At 38.2% G+C, this 27,777-nt stretch overlaps 1 protein-coding gene across 4 annotated transcripts in view; it reads left to right on the top strand.

The window, feature by feature from the left end:
* The window catches only part of wwox (WW domain containing oxidoreductase), a 345,467-nt gene that overhangs the window by 24,872 nt on the left and 292,818 nt on the right, over positions 1 to 27,777 (top strand).

The raw sequence follows: 27,777 nt of genomic DNA, 5'->3' as shown, positions 1-27,777 counted from the left end.
TTTTTAAAGCTGTCTTTATGGGGACTTCCAAAAGATGTGATGATGTTTATACTTTGAAGATACACACACACATACATAATGTACACACATACATGCACACAGACACACACACGCACACTCTTACTCTCACAGATACACACACAAAACACACTTACAGATACATACTGTATAAACAGCTACACACACACACACACACACACACACACCCTCTCTGACTCCAGCATGCGTGTGACCTTTACACATCATGCGTGACGTTTTGTGTAGTGTGCATCTCTGCCTGTCATGAGTCACACCGTCAGGAGGAGCTCTGAGTCATTAGTGCTCTTCTGCTTACTACAGTCAGCTGCCTACAGAGGGGACGTCTGATCTGATCTGAGATCTGCGTGAATACTGCCCTAAAGCTCTGACTAACACTTATATTGCATTTCACCATTGGCATGTTGTTATGAGGTCGCATAGATTAAGTTTCAGGCACATATGCGGCCAAATCGGTCACTATGGAGCGCGTGAGCTGACAGTCACGCACTGCTACATGACTGTATTTAAGGATTGCATTAGGGGGGCGATTGCACCTGTAATAAGGAAGGTCATCTCATCGCTTTTATATTTATTTGAGTGTTTTCATGCCTAAATAAAACAAAAGCACAGAACAGACTCGCATTTAAGAGCAAGTGGCATTCCCTGGTGGTTTGGCAGTATGGCTTGCGTATAGAGAGGATTGACTCTTCATCGCCACCCTTTACAGAAAGTACGGGAGAAAAACGGGATGATAGCGGGATAGAACTGTTAAATACAGGAGAATCCTGAGAAAAATGCGAGGTTTGACGAGTATGCATAAGAGGGGGATAGCCCCACCCACTAGTGGCCATCTGTCCATCTCCTTAGCATAAACAGTTTGTTAAATGACTTGGCTTGTTCATCAGAGAGGGGAAACACAGCTAAGTTAGCATCATGAGGCAATGGAAAACATCAAACCTTGAGCGATTTATGGGTCAGAGATGTGCTGTTTCTGTAAAATAATAACTAGTAGCCCTGGACAGCTAATAAAATGTCATTGAGTTTAACAACAGGATAAATAGCCAAAAATAAACATGGGATTATCTGATTGATAACTCAAGACAACATATTTCTTTATATATTTAAATGTATTCTACAGGAATGCTGAATGCTTGATTTTGATTGGCTGATGAGCATTCTAACATTCTCCCTTTGTACGTGTCATCAGAGGGGGAAAGCCCCGCCCACTAGTTCCCATCTCTTTCTCATTAGCATGTCCAGCAGGCCTGAGTGAGCAGCAGCCGTCTGTCCATTAGCCATTAGAGTGTTTGAGCTGCTGAAGATCATGTCAGCATAGACACTGCTGTTTTACATTTGATGCACAGGTGTCTGTAGTTCCGCCCTTCTCTGAATCTTATTTGCATTTAAAGCGTCAGTCACCAAAACACTACAATTAGTATCAAAGCCTGAAAGGGTCCGTTTCAGAGAGCTGGAGAACATCATCACAACACAGCTAGTCTTGTTTTACATATGTCGCTGTGATGACACGCAGGCATCTGTAGCTCCGCCCTCTTTTCAAATCTCATTTGAATTTAAAGCGACAGTTATTAAATTAGGCATCAGTTACAAGAGATTTATATAACATTATTTGTGTGCTATTTTGAGCTGAAGCTTCACCACACACTCTAGAGCAGGGGTGTCAAACTCAATTTCTGGAGGGCCGAAGCCCTGCACAGTTTAGTTCCAACCCTGCTCCAACACACTTACCTGTAGGTTTTAAACAAGCCTGAAGGACTCAATTAGTTTGATCAGGTGTGTTTAATTCGGGTTGGAACTAAACTGTGCAGAGCTGCGACCCTTTTGGAACCGAGTTTGACACCCGTGTTCTAGAGCAAGGATGTCAAACTCCTGGAGGGCCGTTCTAGTCCTAATTAAACACACATGATCAAACTAATTGAGTCCTTCAGGCTTGTTTGAAACCTACAGGTAAGTGTGTTGGAGCAGGGTTGGAACTAAACTGTGCAGGGCTGCGGCCCTCCAGGAATTGAGTTTGACATCCCTGCGCTAGACACATCAGAGATTATTTTACATCTTGTAAAAAGCAGCTTAATATCTGCTCTTTAATAAGTGCCTGTTCTCATAGGGAGTACTTTACCATGTGAAAGCATGAGCCGAAGCATTGCTGAATGCTGCTGTGTTGAGGATCGGCCACCGGTTCAGTCTCTCTCTCTCTCTCTCTCTCTCTCTCTCTCTCTCTCTCTCTCTCTCTCTCTGTCTGTGGTTATTAGCAGGAGGAGGCGCAGCGATAATTAACTTTGATTATTGCACTAATATTGTGGCGCTCCTGACACTCCCCCAGATTTATGAGAGCCAGAAAATAAACAAATGAAATGTAGGTGCTGGAGCAGAAAGAATAAGCCATTACGAGCTGCCGTAATTACAGCCGTCCCGAGACTCGGAATTAGTTGATTAATTACAGGACGCCGCCGGATTACAGGGGAATCTGAAGTGTTTTAAAGCTGCGGCGATTGTCTAATTGAACAAAGCCCGTTCTGTGCGGCGCGACAGCTTCAAATCATGACGTGTTTTAATAAATGTAGCGGCTTCGCTCTGAGGCGTTTTACAAGAGACGCCGTCCCTTTAATACTGCACGTTATTAAAGAACAGTGGAATATTACGGCAAATTACCTGGCAGAAATAGCCGGACGATCTGATTAATGTTTACCGACACCTTGCTGGGGTTTTTAATTTTTCATTCTCTAACAATTATTGCACAACATTCGGATCTGATTGGGCGAATATACGACTGGCGGTGTGAGAAATGAGCGCGGTAATGGCGGAAGATGGCTTGATCGGGTTAAGATTTTCATATTGTGATTAAAAAATATTGGATTTGATTGGAGCGCTCCGAATCGCAGGTGCTGCGGGGATGAGTAATGAAGGCTTGATATCGGAATAAATCTCATCGCTGGAAATGCACACTTACACCTCGGGAACGATATTAATAGATCCGGCGAAGGACAGGACGAGGAAATTAATCGTTAAAATGATGAATGTACTCTCGCCGTGTCTTCCCACGCTCAGGTTATTCTGATAGAGACGTGCGTGTGTGTGTGTGTGTGTGTTTGGGAATCCACTGAATGAAGGGTCATGGTGTCGACTTCTGAGGGCACTCGGACGCTGAGCAGGCTTTAGGAAGCATTAGGAGAGAAAATGAGGGAGAATCCTGTCATACATCACTTTCTGGACTGTCAAAATGAAAGCCTGAGTTGGCTCTGGAGGGGCAGAAATACTGGGAGCGTAAAGAGGTCATTCTGGAGAAATCTGCACACTTAAGAAGTTTTTTTTTAATAATTAGCCACTCTTACTGTAGATCAGTCAGAAACTATACTGGACATTTTAATCTATAATAGTGCTTTTTATGAAATGTACTCTCTTAAGGACATATTTAGCACAGTGACACCAGGGACATTTTCAATTTTTATCATATATTAGTGTTAAATATCTTGTTTAATGTATGCATTCATTTGTTTGATTGTATATTATTTATTGTTGGAATATTCTTGCCATGAAAATAGCCTTGGTTGCTGATATGGCATTAAATAAAAATGTATTAATGCATGATAGTAGGAGTAGTAGTAGTAGAGAAATATGCAAAAAGTAAATAAATATATATATATATATATATATATATATATATATATATATATATATATATATATATATATATATTTATTTATATTTATTTATTTATTTATTTATTTATTTATTTATTTATTTATATATATTTATTTATTTATATATATTTATTTATATATATTTATTTATTTATATATATTTATTTATTTATTTATTTATTTATTTATTTATTTATTGCATATTTCTCTACTACTACTACTAATAATAATAATACCACACTAGTGTTTGACTTAAGCATTGAAGCTGAAGAAAACGTTGATAGCCCTCCTGTGAAATTGTAATTGTTTTTTTACATATTTTTGTCCAAAGCACAACACATAATTGCACTCCGTTCACTTGATGCAATGTCACTATTTATTTATTTAGTTAGTTAGTTAGTTAATAATGCATTTTTCACTACTGCTGCTAATACTACTACTACTATTAATATTAATACTTTTATTACCAAACAAGTGTTCATGACTGAAGTGCCAAACTATTTGTGAAGTAACATAAAATGTTTGTTCAATATTTGATTATATTTTCATTCATTAATGCGAAAGGAAAAGAACACAAGTAAATTATAGTGTTTAACTGCTACAAATATTCATAATTTAATTCCTAAACACCTATTTAGCTTATTTGATGGCATTCAGAACATGCATTGAGATGATTAAATTTGATAATAATACATGGAATAATACATAATTACACTCCATTCACTCTATGCAGTGCAGCACTACGACTACTACTACTACTACTACTACTACTACTAATAATAATATTAATACTTATACCAAACTAGTGTTCATGACTTAAGCGCGGAACACCTCATTAGCCCTCTTGTGAAATTGTAATTATTTTTCACCTATTTTTGTTCCACTGATGTTTAGCAAAGCATAATACATAATTGCACTCCGTTCACTTTATGCAATGCCACTTTATTTATGTATTTATTTATTTAGTGCATTTTTCACTACTGCTACTACTACTACATTAAATAATAATAATAATAATAACAACAACAATAATAATAATAACACCACACTAATGTTCATGTCTTAAGCATTGAAGCTGAAGAAATCAGTATTAGCCCTCCTGTGAAGTTGTAAATATTTTTCATCTATTTTTGTTCCACTGATGTTCAGCAAAGCACAATACATAATTACACTTCATTCACTTGATGCAATGGCACGATTTATTTATTTATTCATTTAACATTTTTTTGACTTTTTTAATTTATTTTGTGCATTTTCACTTCTACGACTATAGTAATAATAATAATAACAATAATACTTTTAATACCACACTAGTGTTCATGACCTAAGCTATAAAGTTGAAGAAAACAGTATTAGCCCTCCTGCAAAAATGCGATTATTTTCACATATTTTTGTCCCAGTGATGTGTTCATGACTTGAGTGATGAAGCTGAAGTAAATATTATTAGGCGTCCTGCAAAATTGAACTTTTTTTTTTCTTGCTTTTGTCCCAGTGGTGTTTAACAGCATAATGCATAATTACACTCCATTCAATTTATGCTGTCACTTTATTTATTTTGTGCAATTTTCACTACTACTACTACTACCACTAATGATAATAATAAAAATAATTAATAATAATAATAATAATAATAATAATAATACCAAGTTATTGTTTATGACTTAAGTGATGGAGTTGAAGGAAACATCATTGGCCCTCTCGTGAAATTGTGATAATTTTCACATATGTTTGTCTCAGCGATGTTTAACATTTTTATTTTCCAACAATATTTCTTCTGCTGAAAGTCCTTAGTGTGTGTTTCACAGCTCGCTCTGCTGATGTCATTTCCTGTGCTGAAACGGAGTGTCCTAAGAGAAACAATGGTTTATAAATAGGGTCTGTGCAGATCTCCGAGTGTGTGAACAAGCTTACTAATCACAGCGTAAATGCCATTTCCAGTAATCACCGCAGCAAACGTGCAGAGAAGCACAGAGTCACGCTGATTCAGCTTAATTCTGTGTGTGTGTGTGTGTGTGTGTGTGTGTGTGTGTGTGTGTGTGTGTGTGTGTGTGTGTGTGTGCGTGTGCGTGCGTGTGCGTGCGTGTGCGTGCGTGTGCGTGCGTGTGCGTGCGTGTGCGTGCGTGTGCGTGCGTGTGCGTGCGTGTGCGTGCGTGTGCGTGCGTGTGTGTGCGTGTGTGTGCGTGTGTGCGCGTGTGTGCGTGTGTGTGCGTGTGTGTGCGTGTGTGTGCGTGTTTCTCATACCCTCGGAGGATCATCAGTCTCTGTGCTGATCTGAGGACAGAAGGTCAAAGGGTCAAGGTCAGGGGAAGCAGAGGGTCAACCGGTGCACATTCCTAATCCCAAAAAAAGACAAATGCACATCATCAGTTCAGAAACGCTGTGGGTAATGCTAGTGCAGCTTTACAGTATCGTTTTACTGTATTCTCTTAGATTACACATTTATAGTAATGTAATCTGACTACTTTTGGATTACTTTTGAGGAAACCCTTGTTTGATGTTTGAAGCAGGATAATCTTGTGGCAGAAACTATACACATTGGGTATGGAAAGCATTCAGACCTCCTTAAATCTTCACTCTGTTGTTATATATACAGAATTGTTGATATTTTTGCAGATTTATAAAAAAAAAGAAAAACTGAAATTTCACGATTCTGAGTATTCAGACCCTTTCATATTGACATGACAGCATCACGCAGTTGCTGCAGATTTGTCGGCTGCACATTCCAAAGCTGCTCTATTGGATTGAGCTCTGGGGACTGTGGAGGCCATTTGAGTACAGTGAACTCATCGTCATGTTCAAGAAACCAGTCTGAGATGATTGAGCTTTATGACATGCTGCGTTATCCTGCTGGGAGTACTCTGAACTGCAGCAGATCCTCTTGACCATGTCTACATGCCTAAATGCAGTGAGCTGCTGCCATGTGATTGGCTAATTATCAAGCAATTGGGCAGGTGTACCTAATAAAGTGGCCGGTGAGTGTATGTAATATTTTTTTTTTGGAGTCTAATGACGTAGTCCAGATTAGAGAGAATCCATTGTGGCACAGCTCTGGCAGTAAGCACAGTAAAGCGCTGCTGTGTTTATGGCTGAGCGGGTGCAGGTTTTATAGTGTGGATGGGCCTCGGTAAAGAGCGAGTGAATTAAACAGCAGATGTGCAAATAAACAGCGTCCTGCTGCTCCTGATACTCGGTGTTTTAGTAATCCAGCATGCAGAGTCGATCTAAAATAATTAGTGGCTCCTTTTTTATTAAAAGTGCTTGTTACACCATGGCACCACTTTTGATTGATCATTGTGTTGCACTTTTACAATTTAAGTTCGTACACTGAAAAAAAGTGTTGCATGCAGAACTGTTGCAGACAATTTATTTGTGTTGAATTTAAACAAATAAATGAAATGTAATAATGTTCAACTTAATTTGTGTGTTTAAATTCAGCCCAAATAAATTGTTTACAACCACTTAATGTAAAATTAAGTAAATCCAAGGAATCATGTTTGAATACAATTTTTCAGTGAGCTTGATTCATCATTTCATGCAATTAAATAAAATAAAAAGCCGAGAGATAGACATGAAACAGACCAACGCCAATAAAACTGCACACTATATCGGAAATTTCTGGCTATCATGATAATAGTATACACTCTAAAAAGGAATCTGTACACTAAAAAAAAATATTCAAAGATGATTCCTTGGATTTACTCCATTTTTTTTACGTTAAGGGGTTGTGAACAATTTATTTGGGCTGAATTTAAACAAACAAATTAAGTTGAACATTATTAAATTTTATTTGTTTGTTTACATTTAACTCAAATAAATTGTTTGCAACGGTTCTGCATGCAACACTGCACGTTTGAACTACTTATTTAAAATGAGCTGAACCAACCCATTTTTGGACATTTTATAGTTTTTTGGGGGGAACTGATTTGTTTTTGGTCCAGTCGACTTCAATTTGTTACATTAACTTCATGTTGTCTCAACACAAATTCATTAAGGAATTGTGTGAAACCTGGTATTTATTTCACGGTTCCCCAGGGATGCTTATTGTGATTCTTCTTGTTTTTTGGCATAGAGGGCTAACATGATATTAATTCAGTCATCTGAACCTCCAGTGCTGTTTAAACATGAGATATTCATTCTCTTTCAAATACTTTCAAGCACTGAGCACTCTGGGATCAGTTGAACTTTTTAAAAAGCATTAAAAGACGCACCTTTTTTGGTCAAGCTTTTAATTACCCATATAGTGTTTCTGTATTTGGATTTTTAATTGGTTTTAACATGTCGTCTTTTATTGTCATGTGTTCTCTTAGTTGTTTTCTCTTATTGTAAAGCACTTTGTGACTCAGTGTCTGGGAAAGCTGCTATATAAATAAACCTTTACTTATTTACTTCTCAAGTGATATTTAATCAATTAATTTTACAGTCAATATTATTAGCCCCCCTTAAGCAATATTTGTATCCGCTTGTCTCCAGAACAAACCACTGTTATACAGTGGCATGCCCAATTACCTTAATCATTAAAATAACAAAGGAGAACTTTCAATTCTTGAATGGCCCAGCCTAAAATGGCTAAAATGGCTCTCTACCAACAAATCTAAGTTGATTGATCATAAAGAAGTTAAGTTATCGCACAAAAACCAGCAATAATTGTTGATTCAGCTTATTATAAGTAAGTAGTCTAAGCAAGCAGCAAAAATATTATTTTTTAGTCTATGCAATATCTGAGAGGTGATAAATTGCATTTATTTTATGCGCCACACATTTGTGTTTCATGCACAGGTTGTTAATCCATTTTTGACCAATCATATGGAGCCGTGCTGTCTTTAGCCCAGCCTTCCCAGTAGGTGCTAATTAGCTATTGGCTATTAGAGTGACCCCCCCCCCCCCCCCCCCCCCCCCCCCCCCAAAAAAAAAAAAAAAAATAAAAAATAAAAACTGTGTAGGAAAACCCGCAGTTTTAAAAATATCCTGTTTGTGTGGACGAGGCCCAAATGTGTGCACCTTAACAGTGTTTTTACCCTGAATTAGATTTAATTAGATGTTTATTTTAATACCGCGGAGCAGATTTGTTGATCTCTGTCTTCACTGTGTGCTTTCTGCACTGTAAAACACCTGAAAATTAGCAGTTTTGTGCATTTTTGTGATTTTTTTTTTCTCTTTTTTTAATTGATGTGTTTTGTGTACTTTATTAATGATTCTGGTTTGCATTATGGTAGTTTGATCTTTCTTATAACAACTTGTAACCTTTAAGTTCAGAATGAGTGACTTATGCATGTGTAATAGTCTGCAGTGCTGTATTGTCTGGGTTGCTGTTGTATATTACACCACAGAAAAATAATAATGGGATGAAGGTGTTTTTTGCTGATTTATTTCAATTAAAATGGGTTTCTGCTACTTATCTGAACACAATTACGATTTCTCGGATTATGAGCTTAATCTCATTAGTTTGAGGTGTTGTTTGAAAGAGCTGAAGTTTAATTAAAACGATTATTTAGTCAAATAAAAAGTAATCTTTTTAAACTCATACCAGAGCAAAGCTTGTTGGCTTATACATCAGTCTGACATCAGTGTTGGATTCCAATCTAGTTTGTTTTGTATAGTTAGCATGCTTTTTTTTTTTTTAATTCCAGCCAAACTAAAAGCAATCAGACTTTGTTTAGAAGAAAAAAAATCTCATAGAAAATACTGTGAACATTTCCCTTGCTGTGCTAAACAGCACTTAGGAAATATTTGAAGAATAAAATTAAAGGTAACACTTTAATAAATGACCATCAACTAGAGCAGTGGTCACCAAACTTGTTCCTGGAGGGCCGGTGTCCTGCAGAGTTTAGCTCCAACCCTAATCAAACACACCAAAACAAGCGAATCAAGCTCTTACTAGGTATACTTGAAACATCCAGGCAGGTGTGTTGAGGCAAGTTGGAGCTAAACCCGTGCAGGACCAGGATGGTGACCCCTGAACTAGAGTCTTACTACCTGATGATGGAAGTTAGGAGTTTATTGAGCTAAATCATAACTCATGGTTTATTAATAGTAGCAATTGTAGATTTAAAATAAAGTGTGACCAGACTAAATAATATTGTTGTCTATAGGTCAGAAAAAGCAATCCTTTGTTGGCATTTGTACTGTGTGTCTGATTATTTATTGACATACAGTAATGGTGGATTATTAAAAAGCACACATTCTACATAATCTAAACTAACTACTACCTTAATAACTATTAATAAGCAGAAACCTAAAGGTTTATTAGGCTAAAAATCATAATTAATGGCTAATAAATAGCGAGAATTATCCCTAAAATAAACTGTGACCTAATAAATTATATTTTAGGATAGTCTGAATTTAAAAATGCAATGTTGAATGACTTGTTGTGTGTCTAATTATTTCTCAGCGTACAATGTTGGTGGTTTATTAGTACTCATAATCATATTCTACATCACTAATATCTAAACCCTGCACCCATACTACCTTAATAACCATTAATAAGCAGAAAATTGAAAGTTTAAGCTAAAACTCATTGTTAATGGTTTGTAAATAAGAATGAAATGTTCCTGTTGGCACTGTTAGGGTTTTTCACATTCTCACATACAGTGACTCCAGAACCTCAGTATTAATAAAGCAGCCTGAAGAATCCCAATTACTGCAAAAGGGTCCTGCAAATACTGCAAAGACTGATAGTGGTTTCTCCAGGAACACCTTTATGAGAGAACAAGCGTTGAAGCACTTCAAATACCTTGTTGAACACTCAAACTTTCAAATGTATTTAAAGCACCTTTACTTTTTACAGTGCACAGTTGTATTTATAATAATATTATAGGACTAGTCTGAAGTAAAAAGCAATGCTTTATGCCTTATTTTGTCTGTGTGTGTGTGTGTGTGTGTGAGAGATATCTTAGTGTAAAATATTGGTGCTTTATTGGTATTTATCATAAGATTCTACATCACTACATGCATACCTAAACCCAACTACCACCTTAATGACCATTAAATTAGCAGAAAATTAAAAGTTTACTTGGCTAAAACTCATAATTAATGGTTAATAAATGGCGAGAATTGTACTTAAAATACAATATTGGTTGTTTATTAGTATTAATAAGCACATTCTACATCCCTAATACCTAAACACTGCATCCCTACTGCCTTAATGACCATTAATAAGCAAAAAATGAAAGTTTACAGGGCTAAAACTCACTGTTAATGGTTTATTTATAGCCAGCATTGTACTTCTAATAATAATTTAGGACTAGCCTGAAGTAAAAAGCACCGTTTCCTGACCATTTCTCAGTGTACAATATTGGTTGTATCTAATACTCAAACGCAACTAATAACTATTAATAAGCAGCTAATTAAAGGTTTTAGCTAAAAGTCATAATTAATGGTTAATAAATAGCGAGAATTGTACCTTAAAATAAAATGTGACCTAATATATAATATTTTAGGACAGTCTGAAGATAAAAGCAATGACTTAGTTTTTGTTTTATGACTTATTGTGTTTCTGATTATTTCTCTGTGTAGAATATGGTGGCTTATAAGCATATTCTACTTATATTGGTACTCATAAGCATATTGTACATCCCTAATACCTACACACTGCACCCTTACTGCCTTAATAACCATTAATAAGCAGAAAATTAAAAGTTTACTGAGCTAAAACTCATAACAAATGGCTTATTTATTGCAAGAATTGCATTTCTAACGACAATATTGGTGGTTTATTAGTATTTATAAGCATGTTCCACATCACTACATGCACACCTAAACGCAACTACTACTTTAATGACCATTAATAAGCGGAAAATTAAAAGTTTGAGTTAAAAGTTATAATTAATGGTTAATAATAAGGTTTAGGTTTAACTTTATTTGTCCCCGAGAGGAAATTTGTCTTGGGCATAAAAGGTGCTACAACATTGTCTAAACAGACAGTAAAAATAAATAAAACAAAACAATTAAGAACAAACAGTTAAGAACATACATTGTTTACAGAATAAGACCGTATATAAATATAAATAAATAAAACACAGAACCCAGTCAAGTGTTAGCGTACTGCAGGAGCAGTGTTATTGGTAGAGTTCAACAGTTTTATGGAGGTAGGAACAAACGAAAGCTTCAGTCTATTAGTTTTACACATTGGCATTCTCAGTCTTTTTCCTGATGGTAACCGCTGATATTCACTGAAAAGGGGATGTTTAGAATCAGTGCTAATACGTATTGCTCTTTTTATAGCCGCCTGTTCGTATAGAGTCTGGATGGGCTCATATTGTTTTATCCCTATAATTTTCATGGCTGTTTTTTGTATATGAACCAATTTATTTTTCAACTGAACAGACAGGTTTCCAAACCAGACTGTGATTCCATAGCGAATAAGACTCTCAAACATAGCTCGGTAAAAAACAAGCAAGATATGGCTACCCACCCCATACAATCTCAGCCTTCTTAAAAAATAAAGCCTCTGTTGTAGTTGTGTGCATAAACTCTCAATGTGTGTTCTCCAACAAAAAACACTGTCCATATAAAACCCCAGGTATTTGTAAGATGTGACTTGCTGTATCACTGTGTCTTTAATGATCACAGGCCTGTGTTTAGAAACACTTCGTGGGTCAAGTACCATTTCTTGTGTCTTTTTTACATTTAACACAAGACAGTTCTTATCACACCACTGAGTGAAATGATCGATTTCACTGTGGTAGGGTGATAGGTCCATAAGTGATAATTGTACTTCTAATGATATTTTAGGACTAGTCTGATGTAAAAAGCACTGTTTTATGCCTTATTGTGTGTTTGATAATGTCTCTGCGTACAGTACGGACCCCGGCATGAGGAGTTTTCCTGATTGTTTATGAAATGTGCTGATGTTTGATTCGTGTCCCCGTGAGGCATGTTTAATAGATCCCCGAGAGGCTTGCTTTTCAGATCAAGGCCCGTCTAATGTCCAGCGGAATAACTAAACCAGCGCTGCCCGTTTAAGAGCATTAGTCCGGCCTTTCAATGCTAATGAGCTGCTGTGTGATCATGCTAATTGCAGTGTTTGCGTGTGTATTGTGTTGTTCGCTGAGCTCTGGAACCAATTAGAGCGGCTCCTGATCTCCACCGAGGGCTGATGGGAGAAAACGCTCAACCTTGCGCTGCTTAAAAAGTAAATTAACATGGTGGCGGATCGACAGACAGCGCTTGGTAATTAGACAACGGACTTCACGCTCTTCAGACGATGCTGGCAGGGTGTTTAGCAGCAGTAGAGGACAGGAGATGAGCGGTTTAGTGAGCTTATGGGGGTTTAAAGTCATATATCAGGTTGTTGACGTGACGTTGTGTTTTCAGTGTCTAAAATGAATATAGTTAGCATTGTCTTCATTAAAAATGCTGTAATTGGGTAAACATTTCTACCCATAAACCATTTAAATGCATCTAAGGTCTGAAAAGATTGTCATTTTTGATCATTTGAATCATTTTGTGATGATTTTGATTCATTTGAATCAGTTCAGACTTCAGCTCTGTAAGCCCCTCCCCCTTCCACATGCCAGCTTTGCTCTGATTGGTCAGCTGGCAAAGTCTGTATTTGTTTGTTCACTCTAGCATACACATGCATACACACACACACACACACACACACACACACACTCTAAATCACTCATTCGCGCACACACATTCTTACACATGAATACACACACTAAAACATGCTCGCACACACACTCTAATATAAGCTCTCACACTCTTACACATGCACATACACAGAGAGACATTCTAGTTCAAGCTCACACCTACACACACACACACACACTAAATCACTCATTTTTGCTCACACATTCTTACACATGAATACACGCGCGCACACATACTCATACACACTAATATATGCTCTCACACACTTATGCATGCGCGCACACACACACTCACTCTAAATCACTCATTTGCGCGCACACACACACACACACACATTCTTAAACATGAATACACAGGCACAAATACTCACACACACACACACACACACACACTAAAACACGCTTGCGCACACACACACTCTAATATTTGCTCACACACACACACACACACACACTTGCACATACACAGTATTACGCACGCATTTGCACTATAATATACGCTTACACATACTCTTATACACACGCACATACAGACTCGCACTCGAATGCACACACTAAAACATACTCTCACATGCACATACACTCAAGAAATTGCACACACTCAAACCGACTCTAATATGTGCTCACGCACACACACACACACTTTCAGACATGCATACATGCGCACACACTTATAAACACTCAAACATGTGCGCGCACACACTCTAATACACGATCGCACACATTCTAATGCATGCTCAAACACACTCTGACATGCTCGCACTAATACACCCTTACACACTCTCAATGACGCACACGCGCACACACATAGAATGTTTCACAGACTCTGTGTGTGTGTGTGTGTGTGTTTTGTGTCATGTTGATGTGTGTGTTGTGGAGCTGCTGGTGATCAGACTGAAGGCTCCTGCAGTTACAGCAGAAGAGAGCGGACGGCTCTGCTGACCAACAGTAATGCTGGATGCCCCAGGCCCGAGTGTGTGTGTGTGTGTGTGTGTATGTGTGACAGGACAACACACACGTTACAGTACACCTGCTTATATTTACAGTGGCATCCTCTAGTAGTGTTTTGGGCTCTAGTTTTTGGAGATCTGTGAATATGCGACTGAAGTTCTTTGTGAGTCCTATTATGCAGGTCGATGGTTACAGACACTTTCAGAAGGAAGAAACACACATGCAGACTGAACTGAATGAATATCTGGAGCTCCTGAATCCTTATAATGTGAACACCTGCATAAAGATGAAGACTTTCTGACATTATTACCTGTAAAGCTCAGTCTTCATCTAGAGCACATGCGAGAAGACAAGATTATTCACCCTCCTGTCAAGTCCTGTTCAACAGAGGAGGGAGATTTCTCTATATTTAGTCTTTATTTCCTGTTACATATGTTGTCTAAGGAAAGATATTTCTTGATTGTTGGATGGATAGATGGGTAGATAGATGGATGGATAGAGGAATAAATATAAATTGATGGATAGATAGGTGGATAAATATAAAAATAGATAATAGATAGGTGGATGAATGGATGGATGGATGAATGGATAGAATGATAGATCGATAGAAGAATAGATAGGTAGATTGGATGGATTGATGGATAGATATTGGAATGGATGGATGAAAGGATAGATAGATGGATAAAAGGATGGATGATGAATGGATGGATAGATGGGTGTAAGGATGGGTGGATGGATGGATGGATGGATTGATCGATGGACGAACAAATGGGTTGATGGATGGATGGATGGATGAATGGATGTATGGACGGACAGACGGATGGAAGAATAGATAGGTGGATAGATATATGAATGGATGAATGGATGGATCGATAGGATAGATGGATAAATTGGATGGATGGATAAATGGATGGATGGATGGATGGATGGATGGACGGATGAATGGATGGATAGATGGGTGGATAGATATAGGAATGGATAATAGATGGATGAATGAAAGGATAGAAAGATAGATGGAAAGATGGATGAATGGATGGATTGGATAGATGTATGGATGGATAGGGTAAATAAATGGGTGGATGATAGATAGGTGGAAGGATGGATGGATGAACAGAGGGATGGATGGATTGATCGACTGATGGACTAATGGGTTTATGGATGGACGGGCAGACAGATGGATGGGTGAATGGATGGATAAATAGATAGGTGGATGGATATATGAATGGATGGATGAATAGATACCGTAGATATATGGATGATGGATAAATAGATAGAGTTATTAATACATAGGTGGATGTAAATATATATATATATATATATATATATATATATATATATATATATATATATATATATATATATATATATATATATATATATATATGGATAGATAGGTGGATAGTATGGATTGATGGATGATAGATATGTGGATTGATGGGTGGGTGGGTGGATGGATGGATGGATAGAAGGATGGATGTCCTGTAGTAAAACCTCATAAGAACAATGCGTAGTGGCTCGATATATTACACCGGTGTTTATAAAAGACAGTAAACACACTACAGATGTAGTCTACAGCTCAAGTGGTCAGAACGCAAACCATTTAATGCCAAAGACAAACCAGCAGGCTCCATCCACGTCCCGCCTCTTTGCCCATATTTGATCACCCCTGAGTGATGCACAAGATTGCAATGGTTGGCTCCGCCCACATGTAGCCACATTTGCGCTCTTCAGAAGCCTACAGGTGATGTCACTACATTCATAAATTCACAGTCATGTATTTTCTACACAGAGCGGTGTTGAAGTGTGAACGTCCCCTCGGTGTGAGTGTCTCTGCAGTGCCGTCGTCCTCCTCTAATGACTGAAGGTGAAGCAGTTCACCTTGCTTTATTAACTTGCTGCTAAACCCTTCATCTGTTAGGTGCCAGTGGGATTAATTAAAAGAGTTAAGCAAATAATTAGCATGAAAAGTTCATATTACTCAATTAAATGATGTGTCCTCTTTATTTAATTAGAATAATAATGTAGAATTGAGCTGGAGCGGTGGATTTAGACTCATTCATTGTCTCAATATAGTTATCCTATAGCTGCTGTTCGTCAGTGAACACTGTAAAAGATATCCGTTAATCTGTTTTGGGTTTGTTTACGGTGGTGAACCGCATTATGGGATGTTGATCTCTGCTCTGTTCACTTTTGATGTTGAAAATTCAACTCTACAGTTTAATAAAGTGACTTTTATTGACATTTTAGTTGTTTGAGATAATATAATTTATAAGAAATAATAATATTTAGAGAAATAAGGATGTAAAATAACAGAAATATTGTTACAAGTGTTTTGTGGTGTAAAATGTTCACTAAGGTGCTTTTTACTTTGTCAATAATATCAGTATTTTTAGTGAATCTGTCACCTTCAAATAAAGTGTAACCAATATACTGTATTTTATTTGTAATTAAATTGTAATGTTATTTTCCCCATCGATCTCACTCTATTTACTCAACTTGTAACCTTTTTCCAATTCAATTAATAGCACAGTGCGTATATATTTGAAACAAATTGACATTATTAATAAAAAAAAATTACTATATAAAATGACATTTTGATTACAAATAATCTTACATATATTAGTCACACTTTATTTTAAGGGGACATGGATTCATTAAAATACAGAGTTTTTTTTCAAAATACAAGAGTTTTTTTTATTTAACTGGTTTGGCGCAATTTTCACGAGCAATCGGTACATTTTCAAAACTCGTAGTACTTAGTGCATCCGGAAAGTATTGATAGTGCTTCACTTTTTGCACATTTGTTCCATAAATTGATTGATTTCCTCAACATTCTACACACAATCCCCCATAATGACAATGTGAAGAAAGAGTTTTTGAAATTGTTGCAAATTTACTAAAAATAAAAAGCTGTAAAATCAGATGTACATCAGTATCACAGCCTTTGCTCAATACTCTGTTGATGCACCTTTTCAGTGATTACAGCCTCAAGTCTTGTTGAATATGATGCCACAAGCTCTGCACACCTATCTTTGGGAACTTTTGGCTGTTCCTCTTTGCAGAACCTCTCGAGCTCTATCAGGTTGGATGGGAAGTGACGGTGTACAGCCATTTTCAGATCTCTCCAGAGATGTTCAATAAGATTTAGATCTGGGCTCTGGCTGGGCCACTCAAGAGCATTCACAGAGTCGTGAAGCTGCTCCATTGATATTTTGGTTTCCTACTGGAAGCTGAACAGTCACCCCAGTCAAGAGCGCTCTTGTGCAGGTCTTCATTCAGGATGTCTCTGTACATCGCTGCATTCATCTTTCCCTCTATCCTGACTAGTCTTCCAGTTCCTGCTGCTGAAACACATCCCCACAGCATGATGCCAACACCACCATGCTTCACTGTAGGGATGCTGTTAGCCTGCTGATGAACGCCGCCTGCTTTTCTCCAAACGTAACGCCTGGCGTTCACTCCAAACAGTTCAGTTTGAGTCTCATCAGAGCAGAGTTTAGTTTCTGATGCTCTGAGAGTCCTTCAGGTGGCAAACTCCAGGCGGGGAGTGTCTTCCGTCTGCCCGCTCTACCATACAGATGCCTGATTGCTGGATTGAGATGGTTGTCCTTCTGTAAGGTTCTCCTCTCTCCACAGAAGAACGCTGGAGCTCAGACAGAGTGACCATCAGGTTATTGATCACCTCCCTGACTGAGGCTCCAGTGATTCTCCCCTGATCACTCAGCTTAGATGGCCGGCCAGCTCTAGGAAGAGTCCTGCTGGTTAAACATCCTCCACAATTTGTGGATTGAAAATGTTCGCAAATACAATGAAATCATGACAACAGATTTGAAAGAATGACTAGTCACACTTATGAAAATAGTACCAAACCTATTTAAAAACCTGTTCTAGTACATTATTATAATCAATCTCACTCTGTTTATTAACCTTTTAGCCTTTCCATTTTAATTCATTCATATATTTTTTAAACAAATCGACATCATGATAAATAAAAAAGGTCAGAAGTAGAGTAAGTGGAGTGAGATTGATGGAGAAGATGTGAGCGCCGTGTTTGTGTCCTCAGGCGCAGTAATCATCCGCTTGTGTTTGTAATATACTCCCGGACGGAGCTTTACGGCTTCGTTTGCTCGAGCGACTCGCATACATATTTAGCAGATTGTAAACACAGAGCCACAGGAATGAGTAAAAAGCTCAATACATCACCATCTTACAAGATAATCCAGCTATCATTACAGTGGCCGAGCCAGATTTAAAGCTGCGTGTGTTTTCACAGACTCATGAATCAGCCAGATTAGGAGGAGGATTAATTTAAGAAGTGTTCGGCTCTCTGTTTGATGGAAAGTAGAAACCGCAGTTTTTTTCCCTTCTCCAACACGAGCACGTCTCTGTTCCTCTCGGCTCTTTTATACTGCTGCTGCATTTGCATGATTGGAGGGTTCGCTCTGCGTTACTCAGTTCACCTTTCCCCTCTGTGCTTCTCTGATCTTGAGCTGGTATCATGGACTGCATCTCTGTTCTTGCTGATTTAGTTTTGTGTTAGTCTTGGTGTTTGGTGTAATGATTATTATGCATCGAGTGCTTTTCTCTGTGAATTATTATTATTTTAATATTTTAATATTTAAACTTTTCTTTTTTTATTGCAGTTTGTATCAACATCAACAATAAATCTATCTGTCTGTCTGTCTGTCCGTCTATCTATCGATCTATCTATCGGTCCGTACGTCTGTTTGTCTCTAGCGTTATATCCATCTATCATTCTGTCTGTCATTTTATCTATCATTCCATCCATAATTCCGTCTGTCTGTCTGTCTGTTTTATCTGTCGCTCCATCCATCGTTTCGTCCGTCCATCTATCAGTCCGTCCATTCGTCCTTCTGTCCGTCTGTTGTTTTCTCTATCATCCATCATCCCGTTCGTCCATTGATCTATCCATCCGTCTATTTGTCTGTCTGTCTGTCTATTTATCTGTCTTTCTGCCCATCCACCTTTCGCTCAGTCCATCTGTCTGTCTATTTATCTATCCATCTATCTGTCCGTCTATTTATCCATCCGTCCATCTTTCCGTCTTTCCATCCATCAATCCATCTGTCTTTGTCCATCCACCTATTGTTCTGTCTGTCTGTCTATTTAACTGTCTAGCTATCGGTCTATCCATCCGCCCATCTTTCCATCTGTCTGTCCATCCATCCATCCATCAATCTGTCTTTGTCCGTCTGTCTGTCTGTTGTTTTATCTGTTGTTCCATCCATCATTCCATCCATCGTTTAGTCCGTCCGTCTATCGTTCCATCCATTCGTCTGTCTGTCCGTCTGTTGTTTTCTCTATCATCCATCATTCTGTTCAACCATTGATCTATCCATCCATCTATTTGTCTGTCTGTCAGCCTGTCTGTCTGTATTTATCTGTCTTTCTGTCCATCCACCTATCGTTCAGTCCATCTGTCTGTCTATTTATCCATCCGTCCATCTTTCCTTCTTTCTATCCATCCATCAATCCATCTGTCTTTGTCCATCCACCTATTGTTCGGTCTGTCTGTCTGTCTGTCTATTTAACTATCTGTCTAGCTATCTGTCTATCCATCCACCCATCTTTCCATCTGTCTGTCCATCCATCCATCAATCTGTCTTTCTGTCTGTCTGGCTGTTGTTTTATCTATTGTTCCATCCATCATTCCATCCATCGTTTCGTCCGTCCATCTATCAGTCCATCCATTCGTCCGTCTGTCCGTCTGTTTTCTCTATCCATCATCCCGTTCGTCCATTGATCTATCCATCCGTATTTGTCTGTCTGTCTGTATTTCTGTCTTTGTCTATCCACCTATCGTTCGGTCCGTCTGTCTGTCTATTTATCTATCCATCTATCTATCTGTCTATCCATCCGTCCATCTTTCCCTCTGTCTATCCATCCATCCATCAATCCATCCGTCTTTCTGTCCATCCACCTATTGTTCGGTCCGTCTGTCTATCCATCTGCCCATCTTTCCATCTGTCTGTCCATCCGTCCATCCATCAATCAATCTGTCTTTCTGTCAGTCTGTCTGTCTGTTGTTTTATCTATTGTTCCATCCATCGGTCTGTCCATCCATCTATTTTTCTGTCCATCTGTCTGTCTGGCTATTTATCTATCTGTCTATCTATTGGTCTATCCATCCGTCTACCCATCTCACCGTCCATCCATTCATCCATCGATCTATCCATCTGTCTATCTGTTTGTCTGTCTATCCATCTGTCCGTCATTTCATCTATCATTCCATCGGTTCGTCTGTCTGGCTGTCTGTCGTTCTATCCATCTATTCTTCTATCCGTCTACCCTGTCTCTGTTTGTCTGTTGTTTTATCTACCTATTGTTCTATCCATCATTCTTTCCATCGTTCCATCCATTGTTCTGTTCGTCCATCCATCCATCCTACTATCCTTTCATTCGTCCGTCTATCTAAATGAATATATTTATAGATTTACTTTTAAATATTTATGCATTAAATGTACTTTTGTGTAAAGTATAACAAGTGCTGTTTAATAGAGCAAGGTTTATTTTACAGTATTTCTTATTGTATATTTTAGATAAGAGAAAGTCTTATTTAAAAAAAGAATAATAATGATTTTTAAGGTCAATATTATTAGACAGAATACACCAATGTTGTCCAGTGACTTGCCTAGTTCACCTCATTGAGCCTTTACATTTTTGTATTAAACTGAAAATACTCAACTAGTATAAAAATACATGAGCTATTGAATAAATAATCAAATAATTCATAAATGGTACCAAAAACTGTTCTATATTTACATAAAACCCCTGGGTTTTTGAATCATTTCAGGCTTGACTACACATAAACCAAAATACAGATAATCATATATTAAATCACTTTCAGTGGATGTGCATTTATACACAAGCATTTATTCAGTGTCATTTTGCCAGTCAGATTGAAGCATCTTTATATACTGTCTGGGATGTTACCGTGGCCGTTTTAACAACAGAAGATATTTGAACATAATATTTAAAGTTAGCACACAGAGAATGCCAAGGTAGTACCACTGTATGTGTTTCAGATGCCATGGTTTTTACTGTGCGTCATATGGATGGCACACGGTATCACAGAAGGACCGTTTCCTTCTGGTTTTCCCTCTACACTCCTGATCTGCTGCAGTCTCTGATATGTTTCAGCTCTGTGCTGATCTGTGCTTCCCTTTCCACTCACTCTCACATAAAACAATATTAGCCTTTTGTCCCCTGCAGACCTCGGACACAATAACCACTTTGCTTTGGGAGGAAAACACACCCAAACGCTCCTGACACCTCTGGGTATACGGCCGGCCACAGGTCAGGGCAGGAGGAAAGTTGCTTTCTTTTCTTCCTTCCTCCGATCTCTTTTTTTTCTCCTCCAGCAACCTGGAGACAAAATGAGGGCTTAACCTGTAATGTTGTGTACAGGTCCCCTGGTGGCCGTTCAGCTTTTAGTGGGGGGAAATTACAGCGCTGCCGGCTCCGCTGTACACTCTGTGGACTGAGACCGGTTTACTGCGCTCCGTCTGTGTTACAGGACCATACGCACAGCTCTGAGGGACAACTATAAAAGACTGTTTTACTGGAGACCTCTGTGAATAAATGCAGGCGGATAATGTGTAATATTGGGTTCTCTTTTAGGATAGTGGAGGTATCGCATGTGGAGGGTTCCCAGCAACACACAATGAGCAACATGTACTTTCTGTAGCAAGTTTTTCCTTTTTTTTTTTTTTATTTTTTTTTTAAATTTGTGAATGCATTTTAAAGGAAAAGATCACTCAAATCAAAGTTATTCACTGTTTACTCGTCCTCAAGTGGTTATAAACACAAAACAATATATCCTAAAGAATGTTGGAAAACACTAGTGTCAGTCTTTATCAGAGTTTTTTACCTTAATTCATTGCACCAACCCAGGCAATCTATCACTTCAAACTAATAAAAATGTCAATAAAAGTCACTTAAAATTTAAAATTTACAAATATTTATTAAGATAAACATTTTATTATGTATTTATTTTTTCTCTTGCCTTTTATCTAAATATAAAATGTGCATAGAAACCTTCCTAAGAGTCAACCTAAACCAGAATTAAGTGTGATTTATTTATTTAACACTTACTGACGGAAACAGAGTTTACAGAGTTGACAGTGACAGAATTGACAAAGTTGACGGTAACAGAATTAACGGAGTTGACCGTTAACCGAATTAACGGAGTTGACGGTAACAGAACTAACTGAGTTGACGGTAACAGAATTAACCGAGTTCACGGTAACAGAATTCATAGAGTTGACGGTGACAGAATTAACTGAGTTGACGGTAACGGAATTAACGGAGTTGACGGTAACGGAGTTGACGGTAACGGAATTAACTGAGTTGACGGTAACGGAATTAACTGAGTTGACGGTAACGGAATTAACTGAGTTGACGGTAACGGAATTAACTGAGTTGACGGTAACCGAATTCATAGAGTTGACGGTGACAGAATTAACTGAGTTGACGGTAACGGAATTAACGGAGTTGACGGTAACCGAATTAACCGAGTTGACGGTAACGGAATTAACGGAGTTCACGGTAACAGAATTAACCGAGTTCACGGTAACGGAATTAACCGAGTTCACGGTAACAGAATTAACTAAGTTGACGGTAACAGTTGGCAGTCACAGAGTTGATAGAGTTGAAGCTAAAAGAGTTGGAGGTCACAGAGTTGACAGTTAACGGTAACAGGGTTCGCAGTAACCGAGTTAGCGGTAAAAGAGTTGATGTTAACAGAGTTGAAGGTGACGGATTATACCAATTTTTGACACTGTTTGCCTGCTGAATCATACATTCTGCTTCAAGTATAATGAGATAATTGTCACTATTCTGCCCCTGTGATCTGTGTATAGCACTTTATTAATAAAAGCTCCCTGAACTATTATTTCTTCTTCATCTCACAATCATCATGAGAGTCTTGACACTAGTAAATGGATGCTCTTCTGCTTTATGAAGATGCCCTCTCGCTGGGAAATCTCTGCTCTCTCCAGCCGAATCCTGCGTTTACTCTCATGTAAAACGGGCTAATTTGTCCTCGCCCCGCGGCTCCGGCGCTGAAGAGTCCAGTGGACGTGCGTCTGCTCGGCTCTCATTAATTTCCTCGTGGCCTGTGATGGATAGTTTTGTGTTTATTCTCTCTGCAGGAGTCCTGCACGCTGAAAAGCACTCATTTTAAAGCATTACATATTCATACGCTGGGGCTTGCGTAGTGCGGAGAAGGGAGCTAATTGTTCACAGAAAGGTGTTTGTGATTAACACGGGTCGATTCGCACGGATCTCTCCGGAGATGAATGCTGCCAACACCTGCACCCGTTTCATTAAACACACTGCTCAAATCTGCTAGTGTTCTTAAGGACAGGTTTGTCACGTTTAGTGCGACTATTAGCAAAGGAAAGAACACTATTCCCTAGACCCCTGTGTGTTACTCAGGCCTTGATCTGAACATTGGGACACTAAAGACTCGATTAATTAGCATGTATTTATCAACAGTGTGACTGATCCTCTTCTCTTTCATTGGTTTTGTTTATGCTGCTTTGAGTGTTGGGTTAATGCATTACAAATAACCCAAGTTACATAATCAATGACTTTTTTTCAAGTAACTAGTTAAGTAACGGAGTTAATTTCCTACTGTATTTACTGTAGTTCTGCTTAACTATGAACGTGCATTTAGTTATCAGTTATAGAGAAATAAATCTTCAAAGTACAGGTTTGTCACATTTAATATTAAGCAGTTATTAGCAAACACAAAAACACTATTCCCTAGACACCCGTGTGTTATTCATCTGAACATCCAGACACTAATGACTCAATTAATTAGCATGCATCAGGTTTAATAAAACAGTATGTGTCGCAAGATAAAACTTTAGTTGAAAAATTGAGTTAATGCGAAATATCTGAAATACAAAACTTAAAATGAGTCTTCTCAGAATTTTACACCGGCCACTTTATTAGGCACACCTTACTAATACCGGGTTGGCCCCCTTTTGCCTTCAGAACTGCCTTAATCCTTCATGACGTAGATTCAGCAAGCTACTGGAAATATTCCTCAGAGGTTTTGCTCTATGATAGCATCACGCAGTTGCTGCAGGTTTGTCGGCTGCACATCCATGATGCCAATCTCCTGTTCCACCACATCCCAAAGCTGCTGAGCTCTGGTGACTGTGGAGGCCATTTGAGTGCAGTGAACTCATCGTCATGTTCACCAGTCTGAGATGATTGAGCTTTATGACATGCTGCGTTATCCTGCTGGAAGTAGCCATCAGAAGATGGAGACACTGTGCTCATAAAGGGATGGACATGGTCAGCAGCAATACTCAGGTAGGCTGTGGCGTTGATGCTCAATTGGTACTAATGGACCCAAAGAAAATCTCCCCCACACCATTACACCACCACCACCAGCCTGAACCGCTGATACAAGGCAGGATGATCCATGCTTTCATGTTGTCTGAGCCGAGCATCTGAATGTGTCAGCAGAAATGGAGACTCAGAGCAGCAACGTTTCTCCAATCTTCTATTGTCCAGTTTTGGTGAGTCTGTGTGAATTGTAGCCTCAGTTTCCTGTTCTTAGCTGACAGGAGCGGCACCCGGTGTGCTCTTCTGCTGCTGTAGCCCATCCGCCTCAAGGTTGGCTGTGTTGTGTGTTCAGAGATGCTCTTCTGCAGAGCTCGGTTGCTTATTTGAGTTACTGTCGCCTTTCTATCAGCTGGAACCAGTCTGGCCATTCTCCTCTGGCCTCATCAACAAGGCATTTGCACCCACAGAACTGCCGCTCACTGGATATTTCCTCTTTGTCGGAGCATTCTCTGTAAACCCTAGAGATGGTTGTGTGTGAAAATCCCAGTAGATCAGCAGTTTCTGAAATACTCAGAGCAGCCTGTCTGGCAGCAACAACCATGCCACGTTCAAAGTCTCTTAAATCCCCTTTCTTCCCCATTCTGATGCTCGCTTTGACCTAATGCAGATCCTCTTGACCATGTCTACATGCCGAAATGCAGTGAGCTGCTGCCACGTGATTGGCTGATTAACGAGCAGTTGGACAGGTGTACCTATTAAAGTGGCCAGTGAAATTTATTTCTTAAGCATAAGCAAAAGTGTCTTGATGTTTTAGTTGAAAAATAGAATTATTCTGCATTGCTCTGCTTTTCTGAACTAATTAATATAGAACTGTTTTAGAAATCTACATTATACCTACTGTAAATGACCAATAACCAAGTATCCGTGGATGTTTTGTAACTAACTACACCCAACAATAGCTAATAGATTAAGTCAACTCTCACTGATTTTTCTGATGCATTCTGAGCAGCAGACATTTAAATGCTCACGAATAGTATAACCTACGAACACAATTTTTAATAAAGTGACCCCAATAGCTTGAACTATGTTCATCGCATGCTTTAAATAAGTAAAATAAGTTCTGCCTGCGTGACATGGGCACGACAGGAGGGCAGCAGGTCTTGCTGAAACAGCCATGGAAACAGTGTTTTAAATCATTAAGTTGTCTTTTAGTAGCTGCCATATTCAAGGCCCTGTCCAGATGCTGTTTTAAGATTGCTCTCTCTTAGTGTAGACAGACCTTTAAGAGGCTGAGCAGAAGCCGTAAAGTGGATAGATTGCCCTCGCAGCCTCTGTCTCTCTTTATTGGCTGCGGTAATTGACATATCCTTGTCATTTAGAATCATCCGCGCGTCGCTCGAAAGTTAATTGCTTCCCCCTCCGCATTTGCATGAGGCTCACCTCTGAAGGGCATAGCTGCCCATTAATATTGTGTCATGATGAATTATCACAAATAAAGCCCAACATATTGATTAATGATGGCTGCCGGCCGCTCCCCCCACCCCCCGTCTAAGGGGAAAAAAAACATTGAGGAAAGATCGGCCAACTCTTCTGAGGAGCCGCGCGCTGATGAGCTGTGATTGATAGAGGAAGATGTTGGGGTTTGGAGTCACGAGCTTATGGGATGCTGGGGGTCACGGGACATGATGGATATCAGCGGAGATTACACCATCCTATCAATCATCTCTTATGCAAGGATTTTGGTGCATTAATATCTACATTTGAGCCGTTCCGGGCGTTATGCATGTGACATTTGCTGAAAAAACTTGATATAAAATTAAAGAAAATGTATATTTAAAGAGTATAGTAACATATCTGTCTAGATTTCCCGTTAAATAACTCAGCGCAGAGTTAAGGTATCAGAAAAATATCAATCTGTGAACGTGGTTAATTATTTAAATGAGGAAACATGCGTTATGCATGTGACATTTACTGTAAAAACTTGATATAAAATTAAAGAAAAAGTATATTTTAATAGTATAGTTACAAATCTGTCTAGATTTCCCGTTAAATAACTCAGCGCAGAGTTAAGATGTCAGAAAAATATCAATCTGTGAACGTGGTTAATTATTTAAATGAGGAAACGTGCGTTATGCATGTGACATTTGTGGTTAAAACATGAAACATGAATTAACAGAACATGTACGTGTTCACAGTGTATTGACTTCTGATTTTATAAGACAAGTTGATGCTTTGCTTCTAGATTAACAGTTTTTAAATTAAATGTTCAGTAGTGTAACAGCAGTCTCTGAAAAAATATCTCAGGGGCAGGCACTTGGACCCAGTGGGAGACACACGAGTTAGCCACGCCTACTTATTTACATGTTGCAGTATACACAGAAAAAAAAAAGAATCTATTGCGGTTGACAATTTATTCAATGGTAACGATAGATGTATATCTTGTTACCACTGAATGAATTGCCAACACAATGAGAACATGCAAACTCCACACAGAAAAACGCTAACTAGCCCAGCCAGGACTTGAACCAGCGACCTTCTAGCTGTGAAGCAACAGCGCTACCCACCATGCTGCCTGAAAGCAATACCTACACTTTTTATTTTACTAAAGCATCCACGTACTGCAAAAAAACTCCAATATAACACTTTAAAACAAGAAATTTTCAACCAAGGTTTAATGTAGTAGTAGTAGTAGTAGTAATATTAATGATGATAATAATATTAATAATTTATATAATACCAATAATTTATTTATAATTATATAAACATTATTTTATTTATAATTATTGAAATATAAATATTTTTATAATATAATGTATTTTATTTGTTATTATTAATTATATATAATTATTAGTAATTATTAGTTATTAATATAATGTATTATATTAGTTATTATAATTATTATTATACTATAAGTATTATTAAATTAATATCAATATATTAAAAAACTTTGAAGAAATGAAAAAGCGCTCAGATTTATGTCTGATTATGCTTATATTTTTATAATTACGCCTGTTCCCTCATCACCGTTTGCTATCATTAACATGCGTTTGACTCATTGTAAATGCATATTATTGTGAGTAGAGGTGTCTCCATCAGGTCTATTTGCCCTCGAGTCTGAGTCATTTTGTTTTGAGTATCTATCGATACTGAAACCTGATTCGACACTTCTATAATACATAAAGTTCACATGGAGGTTCTACGCGCCCCATAAGCGTAATAAATCCGGGGTTCTCTAC

Source organism: Danio rerio, chromosome 25 (genome assembly GCF_049306965.1).
Source record: "Danio rerio strain Tuebingen ecotype United States chromosome 25, GRCz12tu, whole genome shotgun sequence".
Classification (NCBI taxonomy): domain Eukaryota; kingdom Metazoa; phylum Chordata; class Actinopteri; order Cypriniformes; family Danionidae; genus Danio; species Danio rerio.
Note: the sequence above shows the minus strand (reverse complement) of the source record. Positions and strands in the feature narration are given on the sequence as shown.